This window comes from Oncorhynchus nerka, unplaced genomic scaffold (genome assembly GCF_034236695.1).
Source record: "Oncorhynchus nerka isolate Pitt River unplaced genomic scaffold, Oner_Uvic_2.0 unplaced_scaffold_965, whole genome shotgun sequence".
NCBI lineage: Eukaryota > Metazoa > Chordata > Actinopteri > Salmoniformes > Salmonidae > Oncorhynchus > Oncorhynchus nerka.
This window is the reverse complement of record NW_027040350.1, coordinates 23,224-48,223: the sequence shown is the minus strand read 5'-3', so window position 1 is coordinate 48,223 and position 25,000 is coordinate 23,224. Positions and strand designations below refer to the sequence as shown.

At 41.6% G+C, this 25,000-nt stretch overlaps 2 non-coding genes and 1 pseudogene across 2 annotated transcripts; all 3 read right to left on the bottom strand.

Annotated features, from left to right (window-relative positions):
* Positions 1-691: 691 nt before the first annotated feature.
* On the bottom strand, positions 692-763 carry trnat-cgu (transfer RNA threonine (anticodon CGU)). Its single transcript has one exon. It is a non-coding gene; the product is annotated as a tRNA-Thr (tRNA).
* Positions 764-1,211: 448 nt separating this feature from the next.
* trnaa-ugc (transfer RNA alanine (anticodon UGC)) lies at positions 1,212-1,283 on the bottom strand. Its single transcript has one exon. It is a non-coding gene; the product is annotated as a tRNA-Ala (tRNA).
* Positions 1,284-16,676: 15,393 nt separating this feature from the next.
* LOC135570634 (zona pellucida sperm-binding protein 2-like) lies at positions 16,677-24,603 on the bottom strand (annotated as a pseudogene).
* Positions 24,604-25,000: the final 397 nt, after the last annotated feature.

The window sequence follows — 25,000 nt, the reverse complement described above, 5'->3', positions numbered from 1 at the left end:
GATTTCTCTTAAATGACGATAGATAAATGGCTGGTTCTTTTTTTATTGACACCGGAGGCTCCTTGACTTTGACGTGAAGTGGAAAAATAATTTCTCTATTTTCATTTTGGACCTTTAATCCCAGATGAATGGCCATAACTCAAAAACCGTTGAGGCCTAGACGCCATCTTGTTCGGGGCCAACTGCCCATTATGCCGCCCCTACGCTCACCGAGTTTCGCCTTCTAAATATTTTCAGTTTTCGAGATAAGGCCCCGTCGTGAATCGTGATGTTTTGTCCAATACCAATATGATTGCTTATGCCCTCTTGTGGGAATTTCCGGGACGGCGGAAAAATGACCTAAATCTTATTATTTTTGTAAAACGGAAACCGAATGTCCGACAAAGTTCATTTGATGACTTCCTGGTAGGTCCGGCCCTGCCGCTCGGCCCGACGCCGTCCGCGAATTTTACAAACGATTTCGGACGTCTAGTAAGGGACCGTACATTTGCAATATGGACTTTCTCACTAACCATACAGGTACTGCCAAAATCTTCCCTTATGTATGACAGGAAACATGTAAAGTGGCTCTATCGTAGAGATACTTGCCCTTAATATAATAGTTATGTTCAAATATTGATACAACATGAATTTTTCTACAAAGTCTTCAAATGAATGTACATTTCCATGGAATTTGAAGCTTTTTCTATAAAGGCACAGATGGGATTTGAACCCATGGTGTTCGGTTTACGAGACCGACGCCTTACCACTTGGCCACCATGCCACTCTATACTGCAATATATATATATATATCAACGTTCGGGAAAGTAGTAGTTGTGCAAATGTGAATTTGGCACACAAACTCAGTGGAGAAAGGACCTCATACATATATAGCATGCACTCCCCTCTGAGCTTCCATCCCATTTAATTTGCAGATAAAACGCAATATCAATACACTGTACTTTATATATACACCACTCCATTGAAACTACAATGAAATGATAGCAGCAATTCTTAAAACAGGTACGGACAGGGATCGAAAACATGAACTTCAGTTTTTGAAAATGATGCCATAAAAGTTGGCAACCATGCCACTTCTGTTCTATAAATGTAGTAACAGGGATTGAACGCATGTTCTTCAGATTAAAAGACCAAATTATTTAGCACATCTCTGTTTCCTGCTTAGAATTTCAACATTCTGGAAAGTAGAAGTTGGGTCTTTGCAAAAAACATGGAGAAGCTGGGGATTGAACCCAGGACCTCATACATGCAAAGCATGCGCTCTACCACTGAGCTACACCCCCTTTCTGGGAAGGATTTTTTTTTTCTTATTTTCTTAAATTTCTCCTTTATTATAGCAGGTAAGCCAGTTAAGAACAAGTTCTCATACACAACTGCGACCTGGCCAAGGTAAAGCAAAGCAGTGCAATTCATTTGCAGTCTGGACGCGGAGGGGTGAACATCTCCTGCTCTGACTGCAGCTGGAAGGACTGCTGCGAGAGGACTAGGCCGCCTGTGATTGCCTTGATAAGGCGGAGCTTTACCTAGCATAGACTTACAGATGACCTGGAACCAGTGGTTCTGGCGACGAGTTACACATGGAACAAACTAGCGCACAGTCAATAACAAAATAGAAGGGATTTTTTTTTTAAAGGCAATAAATATGCCATAGTACCGAAGTAATCACAATTTAGCAAATGAACACTGGAGTGATAGATGAGCAGATGATGATGTGCAAGTAGAAATATTGGTGTGCAAAAGTGCAGAAAGTAAATAAAAATAATATGGCGATGAGGTAGGTAGATTGGGTGGGCTATTTACAGATGGGCATCTCCTGCTCTGACTGCAGCTGGAAGGGACTGCTGCGCAAGGACTAGGCCGCCTGTGAGTGCTTTGATAAGGCGGAGCTTTACCTAGCATAGACTTCCAGATGACCTGGAGCCAGTGGTTATGGCGACGAGTTACACATGGAACAAACAAGCGCACAGTCAATAACAAAATAGCCAGTGGTTCTGGCGACGAATATGTAGCGAGGGCCAGCCGACTAGAGCATACAGGTCGCAGTGGCCATATCAAGACAATTTACCTTTTCTTTACACTGTTGTGATGAAAGTACATTTCCATAATATCAGCTATCTACCATAAACGTCGAACAGGGATTGAACCCATGTTCTTCAGTTAACAAAAACAGATGGCTTTGCACATCTATTTCATTTTTAGAATGTCAACATTGTGGAAAGTGGGAGTTGTGCAAAAGCTAATTTAACAAGTGAATACTCTCAAAAGACAAGTTGGGGAATACTGTAGGTAAGGGAATACCCCCCTGTATTGGACAAAAATTAATGGGAAGTCATTGGCATCGGACAAACCATATACACATTGTCCAATACCACCCAATTCGGCGTTGATTCATGCAAAGTGTATTGCAAATGCCATATGGCAATTGCCAGTTGTAACACTTTAAAAATTCAACAGGTGGCGAATCCGCTCCACCGTGGTTTTTCATATTGGATATGTAACCCAAGTCAACGTCCAAAAGCAAGATTTTGAAAAAATGATTTTTTTGTCAAAAACTTATCACCTCTTAAAAAAGTGCTTTCTGGACAATTTTTCGAAATTCTTTCGATTTTTTTGTCAATTACACATGTGTAAGAACTGTATGAATATACTTTTGTCCAATTTTATTTTATTTTTACATGCGCATAAGTAATATGTTTTGTCCATTTTCAATATGATTTCATAGGAAGTCAAAAGTCAAAAGTAAAAAATGTCAAAATTTTGTAAAAAACTTCACACACCCTTAAAAAAGTGCTTTCTGGACCGTTTTTCGAAATTTTTTCAAATTTTGTGTCAATTACACACGTATAAGAACTGTATCAACATACTTTAGTTGTATTTTATTATCATAATTATTTTTATTTTTTTACTTGTGCATAAGGAATATGATTTGTCCATTTACAATATGATTTCATAGGAAGTCAAAAGTCAAAGTCAAAAGTCACTTTTTTGGGGGCCAAATGCCATAAGAAATTTGACATGCTCGAAAATCCTGCAGAAATGCAAAATTGACTGGCCTGATGAACTCGGGATGGCCGGGCAGTGATAGTTGTTCCTTTCCATCACTCGTTGTGTTGATTTCATCATGTCCATTTGGTGATGTTTTTTCACTATACAATCATATTGCAAATGCACGTGCATTGTTGTGCAACTGGTAACCCAAAAATAAAAATATGGTTGTAAATGCATTTACCGGGACTCCTATTGTTCATGCCCGCTATGGAAGTACCCTACTACGGCCCTCTATCTATGGGGGCCATCCTGAGTGCTTTATGGACTGTTTAAAATATTCTGATGGATACGCATTGTTGTGCAACTGGTGATTGAAAATAGGCACCTGGTAACCCAAAAATAAAAATATGGTTGTAAATGCATTTACCGGTCATTATGATATTAATGCCCGCTATGGGAACACAGGATGGCCGGGCAGTGATAGTTGTTCCTTTCCATCACTCGTTGTGTTGATTTCATCATGTCCATTTGGTGATGTTTTTTCACTATAGAATCATATTGCACGTGCATTTGCAATATGTTTCAATGGGCATTTACCATTTGAAATTTGACATGCTCAAAAATGCTAAATTGACTGGTCTGATGAACACAGGATGGCCGAGCAGTGAGAGTTGTACCTTTCCATCACTCGTTGTGTTGATTTCATCATGTCCATTTGTTTATGTTTTCTCACTTTTGCAAAGTCACAAAGTCACTGTGCATTTGCAATATGGTTCAATGGGCAGGTACTATCACGAATTTGTCATGCTATAAAAATCCTGCAGGAATGTGAAATTGACTGGCCCGATGAACTCGGGATGGCTGGGCAGTGATTCTGGTTCATCTCAATGGCTCGTTAGGGTTGATTTCAGAATGTCACTTTTGGTGATGGTACCTCACTGTTTAAACATATTGCAAATGGACAAGAGTCACCAGCAAGTCACCGTCCATCAGTCAATTAGATATCATTCTGACACCAAACTGATACAAACTGACACCAAACCCACTTTTTCCAACTCGTTTAGTAGCCAACTATCACATACTTCAGAGCTGGCCCAAAATTCACAACGCCTTCGGTTCAAACCATAAAAAAACATAAAACACGTAGTTACGTTCTAGCTGCGGGTCCATTTCTTATGTTACATGTAGACCTTGCTGAGGCGACCCCGAATCCCAAGTTTCGGCTCGATCGGTCATTTGGTGTCCAAGCAAAACCCTAATTGGTGCTGAAAATCCACTTTTTTCCATGACTTGCTACGGGGTCCTTAAATGAGCTATCGGACAGAAACGTTGGGGTCTGTCTATATGGGCCGAGACGGTCGCAATGCACCTAGTCTTGCGACTCGGGGACATTTCTAAATGTCGCCATTTTCGTGATGCAAAAATGAATTGAAGTCATTGCAAATGTACGAAGCTGTTTCTCGGTCCGAGAACCGTCTAGAGCCACGTAACTCACCACGCACTATCGACCGGAGGTCTAGAACAGGATTCTAAAGTTTCGGAACTCTAGGTCCGACGGTTCTTTAAAAGTTCCAACAAGGTTAACTAATGCAGGCAGTGTATGTCTCTACGCACCCCAATGGGTCCCTACTTCCAAGCTGTGTGTGTGTGTGTGATTTAGTTTTCCTTTGAAATTTTACGGGAAAAATGACTGATTTACAGTTCATGGGGGTTGCCTAATCACATATATGAAGTTTTGGAAAGATCTGACTTTTTTAACCCCTCGAAACAGCCCAAGAGACACCAATTATGGCACTTCCGGTTGGCACAGGAAGCTGTAAGTCAAGAGATATCCTCATTTGGGTATGCTTTTACAGAATCCTGAGTTTTAAGTCCTTATGTTAAGAATTGACTGATTTACACAGGGTTGAATGCACTATGTCTATCAAACTGCAGGCAGGGTATGGATAAACACTTTTAGGGTGATTTTAACCACTTCCGGTTGGTCCAGGAAGCTTAGAATCAACACAGGTAGACCTCGTAGTGGCCTGATGGACTGTCATCGAAGACAGGTTCATACGACATTCATAACCCACATAGACTTCAGGTTGAATTTAGGGGTGCAGGCAATGTATTCCTATGGGAGAGAAGTCAATGCAAACTCTTTGAAGTAAACACCTTCTTTTAACTATTAAGGGTTAATGCCACACGGTCAACGTTAGGCTTGCACGGATCGGGAGGACCTTAGGAACGTACCTGAGGTCGAATTGTGCTTCTCACCCTAACAGTTCTCTCACTGTCACCCAAAAGCAAATGACGTTGTGGGGCAGGCTTCATTTTGGGCCTACTTTTCTAATGGTCGCTGTGCTTAGACCGAGCGAGCTACGGTCAAGCGGGATATCTCGTTGAACTCGGCACGGCCTAGAGATTATGTTTATGCCATTGCCTGCTCTCTGTGTCTTTGAGCACCGCACTTTATCACTCCATCCTTGCTGTGTGTGTGTGTGAGAGCTTTTCTTTGACATCTGCTGGGAGAAATGACTGATTTACAGTTTAGGAGGGTTACCTAGTCACACATATGAAGTTTTGGAGAGATGTGACTTTTCTAACCCTTCAAAACAGACAGTGTGACCCAATTAAAGGCACTTCCGGTTGGCACAGGAAGCTATAAGTAAACACATGTCTTGATTGACATAGACACTTACAGAATCCTGAGTTTTAAGTCTTTAAGTTAAGAATTGACTGATCTACGATCTACACAGGGTTGAATGTAGTCATTTTCACCTTTGAAGGTTATGTACATCAAAACACCTTTTGGGTCAATTTAACCACTTCCGGTTGGTCCAGGAAGTTTAGAATCAACACAGGTAGACCTCATAGTGGTCTGATGGACTGTCATAGAAGACAGGTTCATTAGGCATTCATAACCCACATAGGCTTCAGGTTGAATTTAGAGGTGCAGGCAATGTATTCCTATGGGGAGAGAAGTCAATGCAAACTCTTTGATGTAAACACCTTCTTTTAACTGTTAAGGGTTAATGCCACAGGGTCAAGGTTAGGCTTGCACGGATCGGGAGGACCTTAGGAACGTACCTGAGGTCGAATTGTGCTTCTCACCCTAACAGTTCTCTCACTGTCACCCAAAACAAATTACATTTAGGGCTAGGCTTAATTTTGGGCCTACTTTTCTAATGGTCGCTGTGCTTAGACTGAGCGAGCTGCGGTCAAGCGGGGCATCTTGTTGAACTCGGCAAGGCCTAGAGAATATGTAAATGCCATTGTAGGCTTTGTGTGTCTTTAAGCACCGCACTTTGTCACTCCATCCTTGCTGTGTGTGTGTTTCTGTGTATGTGTGTGTGTGTGAGAGAGAGCTTTTTTTGACATCTGTTGGGAGAAATGACTGACTTACAGTTTATGGGGGTTGCCTAATCACACATATGAAGTTTTGAAAAGATCTGACCTTTTTAACCCTAGGAAACTGCCACTGTGACACCATTTAAGGCACTTCCGGTTGGCACAGGAAGCTATAAATAAACTCATATCCTGATTGGGGTATGCCTTTACAGAATCCTGAGTTTTAAGTCTTTACGTTAAGAACTGAGTTATTTACGGAGGGTTTAGTGAGTGTGTGTTATTTCAGAAAATCATAGAAAATCACAGAAATCTCGCAGAGCTCCGCAGCACACTTTAAAAAGATTCGTAAGAACACCCTGCAACTGGATCTGTCACCGTTGAAAAAAAAAAAACCTATCCGTGAACATCACCAATCTGTCGTTGTACGATTTCTCTTAAATGACGATAGATAAATGGCTGGTTCTTTTTTTATTGACACCGGAGGCTCCTTGACTTTGACGTGAAGTGGAAAAATAATTTCTCTATTTTCATTTTGGACCTTTAATCCCAGATAAATGGCCATAACTCAAAAACCGTTGAGGCCTAGACGCCATCTTGTTCGGGGCCAACTGCCCATTATGCCGCCCCTACGCTCACCGAGTTTCGGCTTCGAAATATTTTCAGTTTTCGAGATAAGGCCCCGTCGTGAATCGTTATGTTTTGTCCAATAGCAATATGATTGCTTATGCCCTCTTGTGGGAATTTCCGGGACGGCGGAAAAATGACCAAAATCGTATTATTTTTGTAAAACGGAAACCGAATGTCCGACAAAGTTCATTTGATGACTTCCTGGTAGGTCCGGCCCTGCCGCTCGGCCCGACGCCGTCCGCGAATTTTACAAACGATTTCGGACGTCTAGTAAGGGACCGTACATTTGCAATATGGACTTTCTCACTAACCATACAGCAACTGCCGAAATCTTCCCTTAAGGTATGTAAACAATGACAAGACACTGTCATGTAACAATGACAAGAAACTCTCATGTAACACTGATGTCACAATGTCAGATGAAAAAGAAAGACATTACTTACTTTCAGAGAGCAGCGTATCACACACTCTAACCAACTGAGCTAACCGGCCGCTGGCTACAGAGCACAATTGTTGAGATGCACCGAGCCTCTGCAAGTGCTGGAGCGCAAACTAACAAGTCCACCAACAGTATAGCCTGACAAGACTGGACACTCTTGGTTGCTCCTTGTGGCAATTCCAAACAGCTGGGGAATTTGATCAATTGGTATTGTGTTTGCTTAGCATGCTATAGGTAGTGGGATCGATGCCCGCATTCCCCAAAATCACATATTTTTGTGGATCCAAGAAAGCTGCAGTTCACACTTCATGCAGCCTTGTCTTACGACAACCTACTGTCATGTAGCAATGACAAGCAACTTTAATGTAACACTGATGTCAAAATGTCAGATGAAAAAGCAAGACATTACTTACTTTCAGAGGAGCAGCGTAGCACACACCATTGAGGCCCACAAACAAAGCTGTGGAAAGTTTCCTTGAAGCCAGAGCATAAAGAAAGAACAACAGATGCCCTCACTTTGAAATAAGTAATCAAGGTTAGTTTGTATTTCATCCAATGTGATTGCTACATTATATGCAATTTCTTCCACTTTTTGAGTGACACAAAGATGCTTATCTAAATGGTGAAACTGCAACATATGTTATTCAGACTCACTTTGACTTTATATAGTGCACCAAGAGATAATTTCTTGCTTACGGCCATACCGGCCTTAGTGAGCACTTCCTGTTTGGAAAGTGAGACAGGTGTTTGTGATTAAGTCGTGAGTGAGTGTTTGTTTGCTTGAGAGTGTTTGCTTGAGAGCTTTTTTGGTTATTTTCAACGTTTTTTGAAGTATCATTTTGATTTTTGCATTCGAACAAGTTTAAGTTTGCCTCGTTTTTTTCCCCCTTTGCAGTTTTGCTGCTTGGGGGAGAGTTTTTGTTCTCATTTTTGTTTACTATGACGGACAACATGGCAATGACTAGTGGAATGGACAAGGACAAAGAATATTCTCAACGGAAGAAACATGGAGATGAAGGAGGACTGAAATATGGCAAAGAATTTACGGTGGCAGTGGAGTTGATGGGAGAAGATAAAGTTACAACAATGGAGTTACTACGTTCGATTAAAGAGGTGTGTGGGGAGGTGGTGGGATGTAGAATGAAAGGAGAAAGAAAGTACGAAATTACAATGCGAAATGGAAAAGGAAAGGATTGGTTAATGGATGGTTTAATGATTACAGATACAAGGATCATGGCGAGAGATATGATTGCCAATGAGCTAGTTGTATCTTTCATGAATCTTCCGTTATACATCGAAGACAAAGTCATACTGGATAAGCTGAGTAGCTGGGGTGTAACTGCTGTCTCAGAAATAAGGAGGAGAGTTTGGCCAGGTACAGAGATCGTGGACGGGACGAGAATCTGTAAAGTAAAATTCACTGAAACAGTACAATCGTTGCCATTTTCGACATAATTTGAGACACTGGAGGAGGAGAGTATTTCCGAGTAATACACGATAAGCAGGTCAGGGTTTGTCGACGGTGTATCCAGTCTGGGCACATAGTCAAGGACTGCCCTGAGTTTAAATGTTTCAAGTGTGGTTAACAGGGTCATTATGTGAGGGAATGTGTTGGAGGGAAGGGCAAGGTCTTTTTGTGGTGGATGCTAAAAGAGACTAGAGGAGTGCAACTGTGGAGAGGTTTTGGCTGAAGAGGGGAGTCAGGAACTGATAGAGGAATTTTAGATTCCTCTATGCTTTAATTGCCAAAACCAATTAGCACTCATTTCTAAATTCATTAATGAATTGTAAGTTCATTAATTATGCATGAAATAGATTGAGACCAGTCTTAAAAGCCAGGTAAGAGCGTTTAATTCCAGAGAGTACTGACCCAAAATACAAAGAACATTACATCATAAAGAAAGTGAACATAAAATGACGTCATCAGTTTCACACCCTCTCCCAGCCTTACAATGGCGTAGTATTCGGTCCTGGAGATAGTTTCACTCCCCTCATAAACTACATTCCAACCTGTCTAAAGGATATACTTCTCTCCAATAATGGAATCCAACCAAAACATTCTTATCTGTTTGAAAAACTATCTTATCCCTCCTTCTTAAACTTTCCCAGGAGGCACAGACACAATTCATTTCTGCTTACATTTTCAGTAACAGTTCCACTAAAAACCCATACTTTTCAAATCATAACATAATAGTATAAGCATAAATGGTTCTAATCATTAATGTATACATAATTGATCATCTAAACTATAATTTCCTCTAACAGGAACTTTTTGAGGAAGCAATTGTATCACCACAAGAAGGAGAAGAAGATGGAAGAGAGGACGTGGTGGAGGGTGGAAGGGAGAAGATGAAACAGAAGACAAATGAAATAGGGAGCAGTATGGATTCAGAAATAAGAAGAGGGAGTTTTCAGGGGGGGGAGTGGGCTGGGTGGAGGAACTGGGGACTCACAGACTTTGGGGGGACCTCGAGCGATGTGGGTGCCTCGGAAGGAGGTGAAGTGGAGGGGAGTGGGATGCTGACAACGATACAGGAGACACAAATGGGCACAGGAAAGAAGATTTTGAGTTGGTTGGATGAGATGGATTTAGAGTCAATTTCGGATTCAGTTGACATGGAAAATATTGATAGAACAAGGGGAGGCTACAGGAAGAGGAAAGCGGCGGTGGAGGTGAAAAAGTGATGATTGATATGTGGAGAGGAAAATCCAGACAAAAGAGAATTTTCTAGAAGGCAGGTGGTTTTAGGGGATTTGAAACAAACAAGGATAGATCTGGTTTTAGTAAAAGACGGTTGAAGGAATTTTATGAAGGATATTATGTATGTTTTGCAACTTTTAGTGCTCATGCAGGTTTAACATTTTCAGTGGGCTTAGATAAGGAAAGAGCAGGGGGTGGAATATGGTGTATGAATGCAGGGTATTTAGAAGATGAGGAATATGGGAAACAACTTAAATATTTGATAGCATGTGAAATGGAGGACAAGCAGAAAGAGAATGATAAGTGTTTATGGTGGGACAAGGTTAAGGAAAAAATAAAAGTTTTTAGTATAAGATATGCAAGGAAAAAGAGGGGTAGGATGAAAAGAGAAGAAAATTAGTTGAGAGCTAAATTGGAAGAAGAAATGGGGAAGTGTGACAGTGAACCTAATTATAATATAGAAATGTTTTTAGAGTTGAAAGAAAAATTTAGTAAATATGAAATAGATAAGTGTAAGGGGGCTTTTATAAGAAGTAAAGCAAAGTATTTTTGAGGGGGAGAAATGCACTTTGTTTTTTCTTGGATTAGAGAAGAATAAACAGAGGAGAACATTCCCTGCTCAAAAAAATAAAGGGAACACAAACAACACAATGAAACTCCAAGTCAATCACACTTCTGTGAAATCAAACTGTCAACTTAGGAAGCAACACTGATTGACAATACATTTCACATGCTGTTGTGCAAATGGAATTGACAACAGGTGGAAATTATAGGCAATTAGCAAGACACCCCCAATAAAGGAGTGGTTCTGCAGGTGGTGACCACAGACCACTTCTCAGTTCCTATGCTTCCTGGCTGATGTTTTGGTCACTTTTGAATGCTGGCGGTGCTTTCGCTCTAGTGGTAGCATGAGACGGAGTCTATAACCCACACAAGTGGCTCAGGTAATGCAGCTCATCCAGGATGGCACATCAATGCGAGATGTGGCAAGAAGGTTTGCTGTGTCTGTCAGCGTAGTGTCCAGAGCATGGAGGCGCTACCAGGAGACAGGCCAGTACATCAGGAGACGTGGAGGGCAACAACCCAGCAGCAGGACCGCTACCTCCGCCTTTGTGCAAGGAGGAGCAGGAGGAGCACTGCCAGAGCCCTGCAAAATGACCTCCAGCAGGCCACAAATGTGCATGTGTCTGCTCAAACGGTCAGAAACAGACTCCATGAGGGTGGTATGAGGGCCCGACGTCCACAGGTGGGGGTTGTGCTTACAGCCCAACACCGTGCAGGACGTTTGGCATTTGCCAGAGAACACCAAGATTGGCAAATTCGCCACTGGCGCCCTGTGCTCTTCACAGATGAAAGCAGGTTCACACTGAGCACATGTGACAGACGTGACAGAGTCTGGAGACGCCGTGGAGAATGTTCTGCTGCCTGCAACATCCTCCAGCATGACCGGTTTGGCGGTGGGTCAGACATGGTGTGGGGTGGCATTTCTTTGGGGGGCCGCACAGCCCTCCATGTGCTCGCCAGAGGTAGCCTGACTGCCATTAGGTACCGAGATGAGATCCTCAGACCCCTTGTGAGACCATATGCTGGTGCGGTTGGCCCTGGGTTCCTCCTAATGCAAGACAATGCTAGACCTCACGTGGCTGGAGTGTGTCAGCAGTTCCTGCAAGAGGAAGGCATTGATGCTATGGACTGGCCCGCCCGTTCCCCAGACCTGAATCCAATTGAGCACATCTGGGACATCATGTCTCGCTCCATCCACCAACGCCACGTTGCACCACAGACTGTCCAGGACTTGGCGGATGCTTTAGTCCAGGTCTGGGAGGAGATCCCTCAGGAGACCATCCGCCATCTCATCAGGAGCATGCCCAGGCGTTGTAGGGAGGTCATGGTTTTCCACTTTAATTTTGAGTGCGACTCCATGGGTTGATAAATTTGATTTCCATTGATAATGTTTGTGTGATTTGTTGTCAGCACATTCAACTGTGTAAAGAAAAAAGTATTTAATAAGAATATTTCATTCATTCAGATCTAGGATGTGTTATTTTAGTGTTCCCTTTATTTTTTTGAGCAGTGTATATTAGAAAGATATAAAATGTAAAGGGTGAAGTTGTCAATGTTTATGTAGAGATATTAGAAACAGTGCAGAATTTTTATAAGGATTTATTTAAGAAAGGGAGGTGGATGAGGGGTGTGTAAAGGAGATATTGGATAGTGTGGATGTGCAAATTTATGTAGAGGATAAACAAATGTGTGATGGGAAGATAACAGTGAATGAAGTTAAAGATGCGATTAATGGTTTACAAGTAAATAAGAGTCCTGGAGTAGATGGGATAATTGCAGAGTTTTATCAAATATATGAATGTTTTTTAGCACCTATTTTATTGGAAGTTTATCAATCTATGGAGGATAATAATAGTATTTCAGAATCTATGGTGACAGGGCTGATTTTATATAAAAATAAGGGGAGCAAATTGAAACTGGAGAATTATAGGCCAATTAGTTTATTAAATTCAGATTATAAGGTAATACCTAAGATACTGGCAAATAGAATGAAGCAAGTTTTAAATGATATTATAGCACCTACACATAATTATAGTGTGCCCTGGTAGAGATATTGCTGATACAATTAGAGATGTGATTTAAAAAAATTAGTTTTAAGCATAGATTTAAATAAAGCTTTCGATAGGGTGGAACATGATTTTATGTTTAGGGTAATGGATAAATATGGTTTTGGTAATAGAATAGTAGGATGGATAAAATTATTATATAAGAAGGCAAGAAGTAGGGTGAAGTGTAATGGGGTTTTAACTGATTATTTTATTCTTGAGAGATCTGTGAGACAGGGGTGCCCTTTATCAGCTTTATCGGTAGAACCTTTAGCAGCATTTCTTAAAAAATATAATCTTATAAATTGTGTACAGACTCCACAAGGACGTTTTAGTTTGATTCATCAATACGCAAATGATACCACTTAACAGTTAGAGATGAGGGAAGTGTAAAAAGGGTGATGGAGTGTTTTAAAGTATATGGACAGGCATCGGGTGCAAAGGTTAACATGGATAAGTCAGTAGTAATGAGTAAGATTAATGAGGGGAATTTTGTATTAAGTCATGCTAGATATGCAATAAGATTAAGGAATTTAGGTCATTATGAAGGGAAAATTGTGAGTGTGGATTTTTGTTGTGGTATTTTAGAGAAAGATACATAATATATAGAAACGGTGGAGGAAACTGTGGGTGAGTACTGTAATTGAAATTCTATCAAATGGAAAACTTGTAATTCATTATTAATTGGTTTTAGTGGATAATTGTTACTTTTTCTTTTTCTGATTTTGTTAAAGGGTGAATTGTTCATCTTTTATTGTCTGAATGTTGTAAATAGTGTGTTTTTTATATTATATATATATATTTTTTTAACCTGTTAAGACTCTAGGGGCAGTATTTCATTTTTGGATAAAAAGACGTGCCCGTTTTAAGCGCAATATTTTGTCACGAAAAGATGCTCGACTATGCATGGAATTGATAGCTTTGGAAAGAAAACACTCTGACGTTTCCAGAACTGCAAAGATTTTCACTGTGAGTGCCCTAGAACAAAACCTTCAGGCAAAACCAAGATGTTTCAGCAACCAGGAAATGAACAGGATTTCCGAAGCTACGTTTTCCATGATCTCCTTATATGGCTGTGAATGCGCCAGGAATGAGCCTGCACTTTCTGTCGTTTCCCCAAGGTGTCTGCAGCATTGTGACGTATTTGCAGGCATATCATTGGAAGATTGACCATAAGAGACTACATTTACCAGGTGTCCCGCACGGTGTCCTGCGTGGAAATTGGTGCGTAAAACTCAGCTACTAGTATTTTTCCATGCGATTCTGAGGACAAAGCAAGCTTCCAGGAACGGCATTTCAATGAAGAGATATATGACAAAACACCTTGAGGATTGATTCAAACAACGTTTGCCATGTTTCAGTCGATATTATGGAGTTAATTCGGAAAAAAGTTTGACGTGTAGGTGACTGAATTTTCGGTTAGTTTCGGTAGCCAAATGCATAGTAACAAAACGGAACGATGTGTCCTACACAAAGAATCTTTCAGGAAAAACTGGACATCTGCTATGTAACTGAGAGTCTCCTCATTGAAACATCTGAAGTTCTTCAAAGGTAAATTATTTTATTTGATTCCTTTGCTGGTTTTTGTGAATATGTTGCATGCTAAATGCTAACGCTAAATGCTAAGCTAGCTATCAAAACTCTTACAAATGATTGATTTTCTCTGGTTCAAAAGCATATTTTCAAAATCTGAGATGACAGGATTGTTAAGAAAAGGATAAGCTTGAGAGCAGGCATATTTATTTCATTTGCGATTTTTAGAAATCCATAACGCAACGTTAGTGTAATGAGCTTGAGGCTGTAGTCAGGAACCCGCATGCGGGGGGGTGTAGTATGAAGTTAATGTGCCCGATCTCGGAAGCTAAGCAGGGTCGGGCCTGGTTAGTACTTGGATGGGAGACCGCCTGGGAATACCAGGTGCTGTAAGCGTTTTGCTCCAGTAGAGGGTTCTCTTGTGTCATGCGTGGAGCAACTGCCTTATTTATCACCCTAATAATGTATTTTTATTGGACTAAAAGGCAGTTTGTTAGTGCTTCCCTGCCATGCCCTGATCAAATCCAATAATAGGCAGTGCATTTCCCTCAATCTAGGCAGTGCATTCAGCATTTGTTTTTAGGCTAGGAGACTGTCAATGTCTGTAGTCATTAGGGCCCTGTAAAATCCCTTCAATGTTTTGCCTGATCCCCCCCAAAAAAAACAAACAATTCCCCCTATTCTCCATTTACATTTCCCTGTTGACTGTTTGTCCCTGCATCTGTAGGTTTTTGCTCTCAAAAGTACACCTTTTTATAACATGATTGGATGTTCTGTCCACGACAACGTTTAAAACCCTAGCAGGAAACTACTTGAGGTCTGGGAAAAACGGAAGACATATCGATTTTTCAATAAAGCGTTTCACATTCTCCACTGGTTGAAATACTATCCTGTGTCCTCAGATGAAATGGAGTTAGATATGCATAGGTTTTTTTCCTCTATATATGAATTGAGAAATCAATCATGTTTAGTCTATTGTATAGTTACAATGTGTAATCATTGATATCCCAGGAGCAGTAAACACTTGAAGTGTATAATTGTAATACATACAGACACCGCATCGTTTGATATGACTGAAAGTGTGTCATACCTGAACCGCACCTTTATTTGCCAGGGAAGAGTACATGGTCGGTGAATATATTCAATGTACAGGCTACAATATGGGAATCTCATACGTGGTAATAACTAAAATACATGTGTATATAGGTCTTGCATCCTTGGCACAAAAGGTATATTCTACTCTAGGCTTCATTAATGCCATTCAGACTTCAGGTTCATTGATTGGTATGAATATTAGTTCAGAACTGTTTTAGGGTCCATACCCAGAGCGGCAACAGTTATTTTTAATCCGACTCAAGCAAGGAAATAGCTAGCCATGTTCCTTCAGCTGCATTGCAAGGCAAGCTTACAATTGTGCAGTCAATGCTTTAGCCAGCTCGATTCTTTACATCCACCGTTTCACAAGACAACTGCCTGGTTTGTTAGTTCTCAGGAGTCCCTGAAAGACCATTTACAAATTCATTCTCCTAACACTAGCTAGTCTAACTTGCTAAATAGAGATTTGTAATTTAACTTTGACCAAAAAAAAGCCATTTCTCTACATTATCACATTCCTCTCAAATTGTACATTTGCTTGACTCGTTAAGGCAACTTCCATCTGTTTTGTCAGCAATCTTCGTTGAGCGCCACAAGGCAAGGGTGGCTCGTGTCAAAAGTAGTCTTTGGTCATCAAAGCCTTGGGACCCAAATGCTTAATGATTGCGCAAACTCCCCCTTGTGGTGGTCTGGAGCAATGAAGCCGTCCTGCAGTGCAAGCTCTCAACTTTTTAAGGAGTGTCTTCAGACCCCGCTGTTCCGTACGGTGTGTTGAAATCTTATCCTGATGCGGAATAGATTGCAACGTAATCATAGAGACCTTCGTAGTTCGGACTTGGAGATTGTGAAGAGATGTCTTGTGGGGAATGCATGGGTGTCTGAGCTGTGTGCTAGTAGTTTTAAAAAACAGACAGCTCGGTACATTCAGCTTGTCAACACTTCTTACACAAACAAATAGCGATGAAGTCAAGCTCTTCCCATTTGAGCCATGAGAGATTGACATGCATATCATTAAAGAAGAAATGTCCATATTTGGATGGAAACCAAGCTAGTGAGCGGTATCAAGGAAAGTTGTAATTTCAGTTGAAAATTACCAACACTGCATCCAACCACAGCCCTGCTGGTTTCACTTTGGCAAACCACTATAACATTGAGTCAGTTCATCCTACTGGACATTGGAAAGCTTTTGTTTTGACACCCATCGTTTGTCCTAGACGGGAAATTCTCCATCCCTCCGGTGGATGGTTCAGAGTTCCATGCTGATTGATACATGTCAGATGACAAGCCTACTACATGCGCCTTGGTGTTAAATGCAAATCAGATACAATTAAGGTAGCTCCAACGGTTAGGATTGTTTTATATAGAACACTTTATTTGACATGTTAGAACAAGACATTACACCCAAAGAATGTATCCAGAAGAAACATATAAATGACGCTCCTCAAAGAGGTCTTTGACATGTCGTTGACCTGTTAAAAGAGAGAATAACTATTAGTTCAGTTATGGTCTGCCAGGGTCTGAAAAGCATGAAACAAGACCTACCTCTTTTCGAGTTCTCCTGATTCACACATTGTCCACTACAGGGGCCGCCAGAGGTACTACTGGCATCACAGATGACCACATCACAATGGACAAAGACCTAGGAATCAAAGATTTGATGGTGTCATAAAAATGTATGATTGCCACTCACACAAAATTAACCAATAAAGATTGTTGGGGTAACTTTGTTACCTGGCCACTCGGCTCAACCGCATCCTCGGCGAAGGAAAACATATAGGCCTCAAAGTGTTTGACGTGAGGGGGAAGTGGACCCTGGCATCAGCTACTACCGGGTGGAAGACGACACGGTATGGATCCTCGGGGTTCTCACAGCTGCCAGTGTAGAGAGAGGGACTAAGTTAGGAACAAGAAAACGCTGCAAACCCCAACCGCCTTGTGTACGAAGTCTTGTGGTGGTGTCATGACTGTCCTGTGAGGACCAGATCAATTTACAGCAGAAGCGGGTTCTTTCTCCCCCTCCAGTACAACTAAAGGAATGTTTTTGCTAACAGGCTTTTCCCAACAAAAATAACCTGTCTTGAAAAAAAACATATTTCATATACAACGTAAAGGCTCGAGACTTCCTACCTGTAGAGTGAGGACGTTTCTAGTAAAAATGAAAACCAATGACATTTTTCTACAGCTAATCTCTGACCAGTCTTATGTTAGAAATATTGTTCCAGTATTCACTTTGAACGCGTTAGAGAAACTCGCCTAGAAAATGTGCATAGTAAGTAGCCATGCCACGAGGGACAGAGAGTTGGTCAGACTGACAGAAGCGTCCCCGGCGGCCAGAGTGCATAAAAGGAATGGTAACAGAAATTAACATTAACCAGAAAACCGTGAGGCGCAAGCTACACGCTTGGAACTTTCCTAAACTCACAAGTACCTAGAAAAATGACCTTAAGTGAGATCATTCTGCTACTATATCCAAACCATCATACTCATCACCCACTGAGGAATCAGCGACAGGGTTGATTAGCCCATCTTCCAGAACGAGTGAAAGGAAAACCCATCCTGTAGTTCTGTTCAAGACTGGAGCCACGGACAACCAACGACATTGTGATCTCATGTAGCCAATCAGAGAGAAGACCAACCACCTACCTTTCCACGTCGGGCATCCCGCATAAATACATTCATGCTTTTACTCCAAGCTGGTGCCGGTTCGTGTGTTCAAAAATGTAGCAATGATAAGTGTCCCTTACGGAACGGTGGGGGGTGTGAAGAGAAACCATGTAACAAGCTGTCATATTGTGTCACCTGTGTGTTTAGCCTGTGTTATTTAGTTAGCTAGTAATTCAATTAAACCAACTTGTATAGTACTGAATCATAAGGCTGGGGTTTTTGCAGCTGCAAGGAGGATACGATGTAAGGGTTAATAAGTTAACTATCAATTTGATAGATTTCTACCGTCTAGAGTTTAAGTCGGGAGACGGTAACTTTAAAACCGCTTCCTCGGCACCCCAAATCCTAACATGATTCATTTAGAGTCGGCTAACAATTAAACAGTCCTCAGATAATTCAAGGTCACGTCACGACAGTGGTTTGTTGGTTTTAATTTCTGATCTTTTGGCCCATCAGACGTGGATGAATCTGATTTAGTACGTTTTTATTTTATTTTAAAGAACAGAAATTGGGCTTTCCATCAACAATATTTATTTTGTTCTACTGCAATGGCTTGTTAAATGACGGATGTCAAACATGTATATTCAAGTCCATTGACATGAGGTGAGATGTCCCTCTAAATGGTTCTTAAAATTCTAAATGACCCAGAATGGTCAGACTACAGGCGACCTGAATATTGATCAATTGACCGTGTTTTAACCAAAGTTGCCGAATAGACAGTCGGTATCATCAACAAGGCAATCATATTTTTCAACACGAGTACTTCATTTTAAACAAGAATTTCATGCAATGCGCCAGAGCAAATCTTCCGCTGTTGGAATAGTTGGTCACACATAATCAATTCTACACCCACGACATCGGATTCACATGTGGAGGACTTCGGTGAACGGCGCAGCTCTACAATACAAGTAACCTACGCAGACAGTTTAGGCCTACTTTTTTTATTTGCATCTTTGGGAGGTTTATCCTTTACTGTTTAACTGCCAGATATTAGCAAAAAGGAATTTGTGAAATCTGAAGACGTTACATTAAGAGACAAATGCCCACACCAGTACAAATCCACTTGAGCTGAATGACGATGGTCAGGATTTTGCACAACGAGATAGTTGCAGTTGCAGCTGAAGTGACAAATCTGAACTGTCCATTTAGTGCACAGCCATGTGAATATTGTGCCTTTTCCTATGATATACAAAACATTTCAGCCTGTTTTTAAAAAAAACTGCCATGACATTGCTGATTTAATAAACAGCTGCAAAATTACTCCGTGTCCACATGGCCAAATTTAGGTTTTTGATTCCATTTCATAAAAATGGTAAAATTGCGTGATTTCATAGCATTTTGCAAACCCGATCCCCCAAATGAATGGTTTTGACCAATAAAGTTGCTTCACTACACTGCTTGGCGTAACATGCATCCACATACTGAAAAGGCACCCGCAAAATAAAGTGTCATTTGCAGCGTGCATAATCATGGTCAAAGTCATTGTAGCCCATTACAATGTAGGAAAAAGTCATCTTTCAATAGTTAACCAATTTAAATTCTTGAGATAAAAATTAGGCCAGCGTGTCCATCTATGGCAAAGTGCTCACCCAAATCAAAAATGTAGTAACATTTTTTCAAATATGAACATTACCTAGCTAAATAAGGTTAGCAAGATGCAGCTACACTTGACCGTGGTATTTGTTCATGTTTAGCAACTCCCAATTAGCGCATTCCTCTAGGACAGGAAATTCAATTGAAAGCGGCATCAACTTCTGGGGATCCTGTCAACTGATCCTATTCAGTTTCAAACATCCATGCTGCACAGGCATCTGAACCATCCTTTAGGTTTAGTGCAATAACTGAATTCAACCCAAAACCAACAACTATTCAGTCAGTGTTAAGAGCAGTTGTATGAAACCAAATCGGAAAGGCAAGCCAAGCTTGCCAGCCGCTCTTGATTTCCATTTGACTGACCATCAGCTTGGCACAACACTGAACTCTAGCCAACCAAAAGGATAACATTGAGTAAAAAGGTGTAGGTAACGCCAACATTAACCTTTTCACACGCGAGTTCCAGATATCTTCAACAGTCGTCCCAGTGGGAGTTGATTTTATGCACGTGATGTCAGAATGCACTCACCGTGTCAACATGTGGACATTTAACCCGCGCTGACCTCGGACCAAGGCACACTACCTGCTAATTTTCTATAGGCTGTTTCAACTTCTAATTTTGCCTCATTCATTCACAAAAGTAGCCCATTTCAATGTTGCAGACCATTTCTATTTGAGAATTTAATGAGCCGGACAAACTTTCCTTCAAAAGAAAGCCCAAGCACTTCCCCAGATCAAGTATACAGTCCTTGCACATTTATTGCCTTCCTTACAAATAACTGTGGACATGTGCATTCCTATCAAAGTGCCTTATTTTCTGTGTAACGTGTTGTCGTTTCTACTGAGTACCGTAAGTATAATGTACTTAGCGTTTTATTAACGCGTTCTGATTCTTCCCTAGATTGTAATGGACACGTGTGTAAAACACTTTTGAAGGTGGTACTGAATATGAGCTAACATCATACAATCACGTAAGCGTCTGTCAGACTAATATTGATCTCAACTGGAGTACCCCCATTGTCTTAACACTGAAGTCGTTAGTTGATTTCAACACTGCATAAGAGTGTAAACTATGGTACCTCCGTGTTGCCAGATAAGACCGCCCTTGCCAGGGGTATATAGCTTAGAGAAACTGTCTTCCCCGCCATGTATAGTTGATAAATTCCCAGATCTTTGTAATATTTCCTGCATCATCCTCTTCACAATACCTTCCCAAAGGACTTAACTATATCTTGCAACTCTGTTTAGCTTTCGTGCTACGGTTGTATTTGGGGAGGTGACGACAATTGGCATTTTGTATAGGTACCTGTAAACTACTTGTCATGTGTATGTCATAACAAGTACAAAGATTAGTCACATGCTGAAGTGGCCAAACTAAGTTAAGATCTCAGGCAACGGGCGCAGTGAACAGCATTCTAGGAGTTCTTGCTTGACAAACATGGCTGCCATAGTTTCTAAACTAGATTTACATGGCTCCCTTGTACCGCATCATACTTTAAAACAAGTCAACCTGTTATTTAGACTAGATGATAACGTTAACATTTATATATTTTACAAGCAAAGGTGGAATAAAATTGTGAAGAACTTTATTTATCATCAGTACAAAACATTGTTTAGATGCTTTTCAGACAACGCGGTTTAGAGTCGTTTGATGCAGCATACGTTCCGTTCCAATGATACGCTGCAGGGACCACTCAGTGATAACAAGCATGTGATCGTACGCGCCAGAATCTCCCATAAGTGTTAAATTGGGTGGAGATCTGGTGACAGACCGCACATGGCTCGCATCGTTTTTAAGCATTGTGACCACTCGACCTATGGATGGGGGCATAGCCACGGTAGCCAAAGTAAATTGCCTGCCAAGCATGATAGGTTGCTAATTACTCAGGAACCACACCTGTGGAATAACACTTGTTTAGGCCCAAAAACAACATGTTACCCATTAATGATGAGATTCCACCGGGGTCGGGAGTCGCGGTCCTCGTTGAGGGTGGCCCAGCAGTGGTCAAGCACCAGCGCTACCTTGGGATCAGATGACGTGGTCAGCTCCACCTCAAAGTGCAGAGGCTGTCTCAGGTACCTCACCACTGGATAGTCCTCCTCCTGGTGGAACGTGTTATACGAGGCGTCTGGAACACAGAACAACCGGGGGTCGTGTTCAGTGGGCACCATCTCGTTTATCATATCCTGTTGTGCCTTAATGAACACAAGCCATTTATAGCCAACACTACCCACCCCCCACCAGAGGATCTGACACATTCCCAAATCAGCTCCTCACAGTTACTCCATAGCCACACCTGTAGATCTCAGAAAGCAAGAGTAATATATCATAAGGTTTAGATTTTTGGGAATGGTTTTGTAAAGGAGACCTTCCAAGATACTTTGAGGCTAGGGGTCAAGTTGAAATTCTGAATTTGTACACGCTTACCCTGAGCGAGTCTCATTCTGACCATTAGTCGACCCGTCCCAGTCTCTGCAAAAGGCTCATTGTCACGCGGCCTGGTCAGGAAGGCCAATGTGCGAGTGATGTTGGCCACATAGTAGCAGGAAACCTTTAACCTAAAAAGAGGGATGTAAGCAACTTCAATAGGGAAACTTCAATTAGTGGATTGGACACTGGTAGTAGAGGCACATTTTCCCTGTATACAAAGTATTGAGCAATTGGTGAAGAGAAAAAAACCTATGAAAGCTAATAGCTACAACTGTGATGAGTAATGCACTTACTGATATTCCTCCTCTGAAGACGTCGTGGCATTCAGCTTCACCTCAAGTTCATCTGGCAAGGAGATTTCGTTCTCATACAGCATGACATTGTTGATAAACTATGTAGTAGAGGGGAATTGCTTATTACAGCCTGCAGAAGCAAACAGTCCGTAAATACACAGTACCCATCACCTCAGGGTAATAGTCATTTTACCTTCCTGGTGGTGCCACAGGAGTTCACAGTGAAGTGGAAGTAGGCGAACCGATCGTCGCTGTAGGTGGGACCACAGGCGGGGTCGCTCAGGGTCAGCTGACCGGGGTTCAGACCGGGAACAGACTCCACCTTCACCGCCAGCGCAGTCATCGTTCCGTTAGAGAAACACTCTTAGAGGTGGGGGAGCAAAAGACAGGTAGCCATCAGACCTGGGTTCTGTATTTGTTACACTTATTGAGCTTGAACCAATGGAATAGCACCAAAAGTGCAAACCATGCCCATCTGGTACTACTATTAGACTCACAGTATTTGCAAGGAACCCAGGTTTGTTAACCATGTTAAACACCTATTTATCGGAAGTAATTGTTTGAGAACCAACCAGTCAGCGTTTGAGGAAGCTGCAAGCCAGGGAAAAGTATTTGATGGTCATGTTGTTGTAAGGATTCAACAGAGCCACATCCAGTCTGCTCCTGACAGAGGACGAGTGAACTGACTGGGAACCAATGGGAGAGTTCATTAGTCCAATATTGTATGCATGTATACAGGGTATGGAAAGCGAGGCTAGCTAAAGCAATTTAGGTTAACATGTTTTGGGAGAGAGTCGTACCTCAAACACTGCGTCCGGCGAAGAGAAGGGCAACGTGATGGTGAAGTCTGTGTCGCCTTCTGTTAAATACTGTTGAGCAAACTCATGGTTAAGCAGCCGCTTGCCAACCAAGACCACAAAAAAGGGCTCTTGGTTCCTGTAGTCCACAGTGATGTGGAAGTTCTCCGGATCACAGTTGCCAGTGACTGAGGGTGGCACTACAAGGACAAACAGGGTTGTGTTCATTAATTAAGCACAGAAAACAGGAAGGTACTACTTGAACTGGTCCAAGAAGAAACCCTTGTTTAGATTGCAAAATGTTTTGTTACGGTGGGACTGAATAAACACGATCCTGGCAAATCAGGAACAGGGAAACTGGGTCCAAATACTCTAAAGCTTAACATTTTCTTTGTAGAAAGACCGCATAGGAAAACCCTACAGTATGGCTAGTTGGGCTTTCAGTGCCCATTTCCTTTCAGGGCAATCATTAACGAGAGGAAACCATTCAGTAGTTTGGCGTAGTCCAGAGGCATACCAATGTCCAGCAGTACAGCGTCCACAACGGCAGAGTGAGAGAAAGGAGCGTACTCTGGAAAGATGACCAGGCCGTAGATCAGCGGAAGAGTGAAGGTTGTGACACCTTGTTCCGCCCTTCTCTGTAGTGAGGTTAAAAGCATTGGTCAATTGGTCAGCATTATTGTTGTAACAGAACTCTATTCAACATCAAGTGACAAGTACATATGGGGATTATTAAAACAAACTATACACTTAAAGTAATGTTGCCCTCATTCCTCTAAATCAAATGCATGCAACTGCCAACATAATGGATACAAAGTACATTTGTGCCATTATTTTGTTGGTGGCCCACTTATTAGGGCATGTACAAATCACTGTGCGTGGCTTTGCATTTAACAGAAACACACCTCCTTAAAGACCACCGGGTCTGAGAAGGGCACCTCCATCCTGAAGGTCTTCAAGGTGTTGTCCGGGGATCTCTGCTCATGAACATTGAAGCCCCTGGCGTTGCACTCTGCAACAGTTAGCACCATGGTGGGAAAGGTGATGTTCAGCAGCTCCACATCAAGGTTGAAGGTCCCCAACTCAAGCACAAACACTGCCTGCTCAGGAACGGTGTCTAAGGGCGTGTCTGTTCATTGGCAAACAAAGGAAAACATTTTGAAATGCGGTACAATGGAAGTTGAAAATTAATATTTGTTATTGGGTAAGTCCAGGTATTGCCTCCCCGTTTCATTACATTTTCTTCTGTTTTGTGCCTAATGAACAACCCAGGCATCCCAAATTACCATAATCTGGTTTAGTTAAATAGTGCCTCACAGTTGCGAACTTGTGGAGGCCTGGCCATCGGAGGCGTTGTGATAGGGAAGAGGACTTTATAGCTGGTGTCCTCATGTGCGACCTCCTCGATCCACAGCAACTCAAGCATGGGCTCAATGGTGTAAGTGACAAAGTACTGGTCATCCTGAATATGGCTCTGTAAGGGAGGCAAGTGATGAAGTCAGGCTGTAATACACAATTTGAGTGCAAAAACAGGTAAATGTTCCTTATAAGCCAGAAAGTTAAATACAATTATTCCACCGCTTGTCTTTTTGCCGCTCGTAATGTAAGACAAAATATCCAAAAGGAAAGTATTGGTTACCAGACTTTAGAGAGCTGGTAGGTGTATGGTTGTCAACTTGCATTTCCGGCGGTGTGCATTTTCAAAGCAACTGACACGCAAAGTAAACACTTGCACAATATGTAAACAGCAGCCGAGTGTTGCTTGTATTCAGTCGACAGTGGCAAAGCTACCGGCTACCTAAAAAGTCAGGTAAACAATCCTTTAGTGTGGATATTTGGTCTCAAATTTCAAGCGGCTAAAGGACAAACTGCAAAGACAAGCGGTAGAGTATGTTTA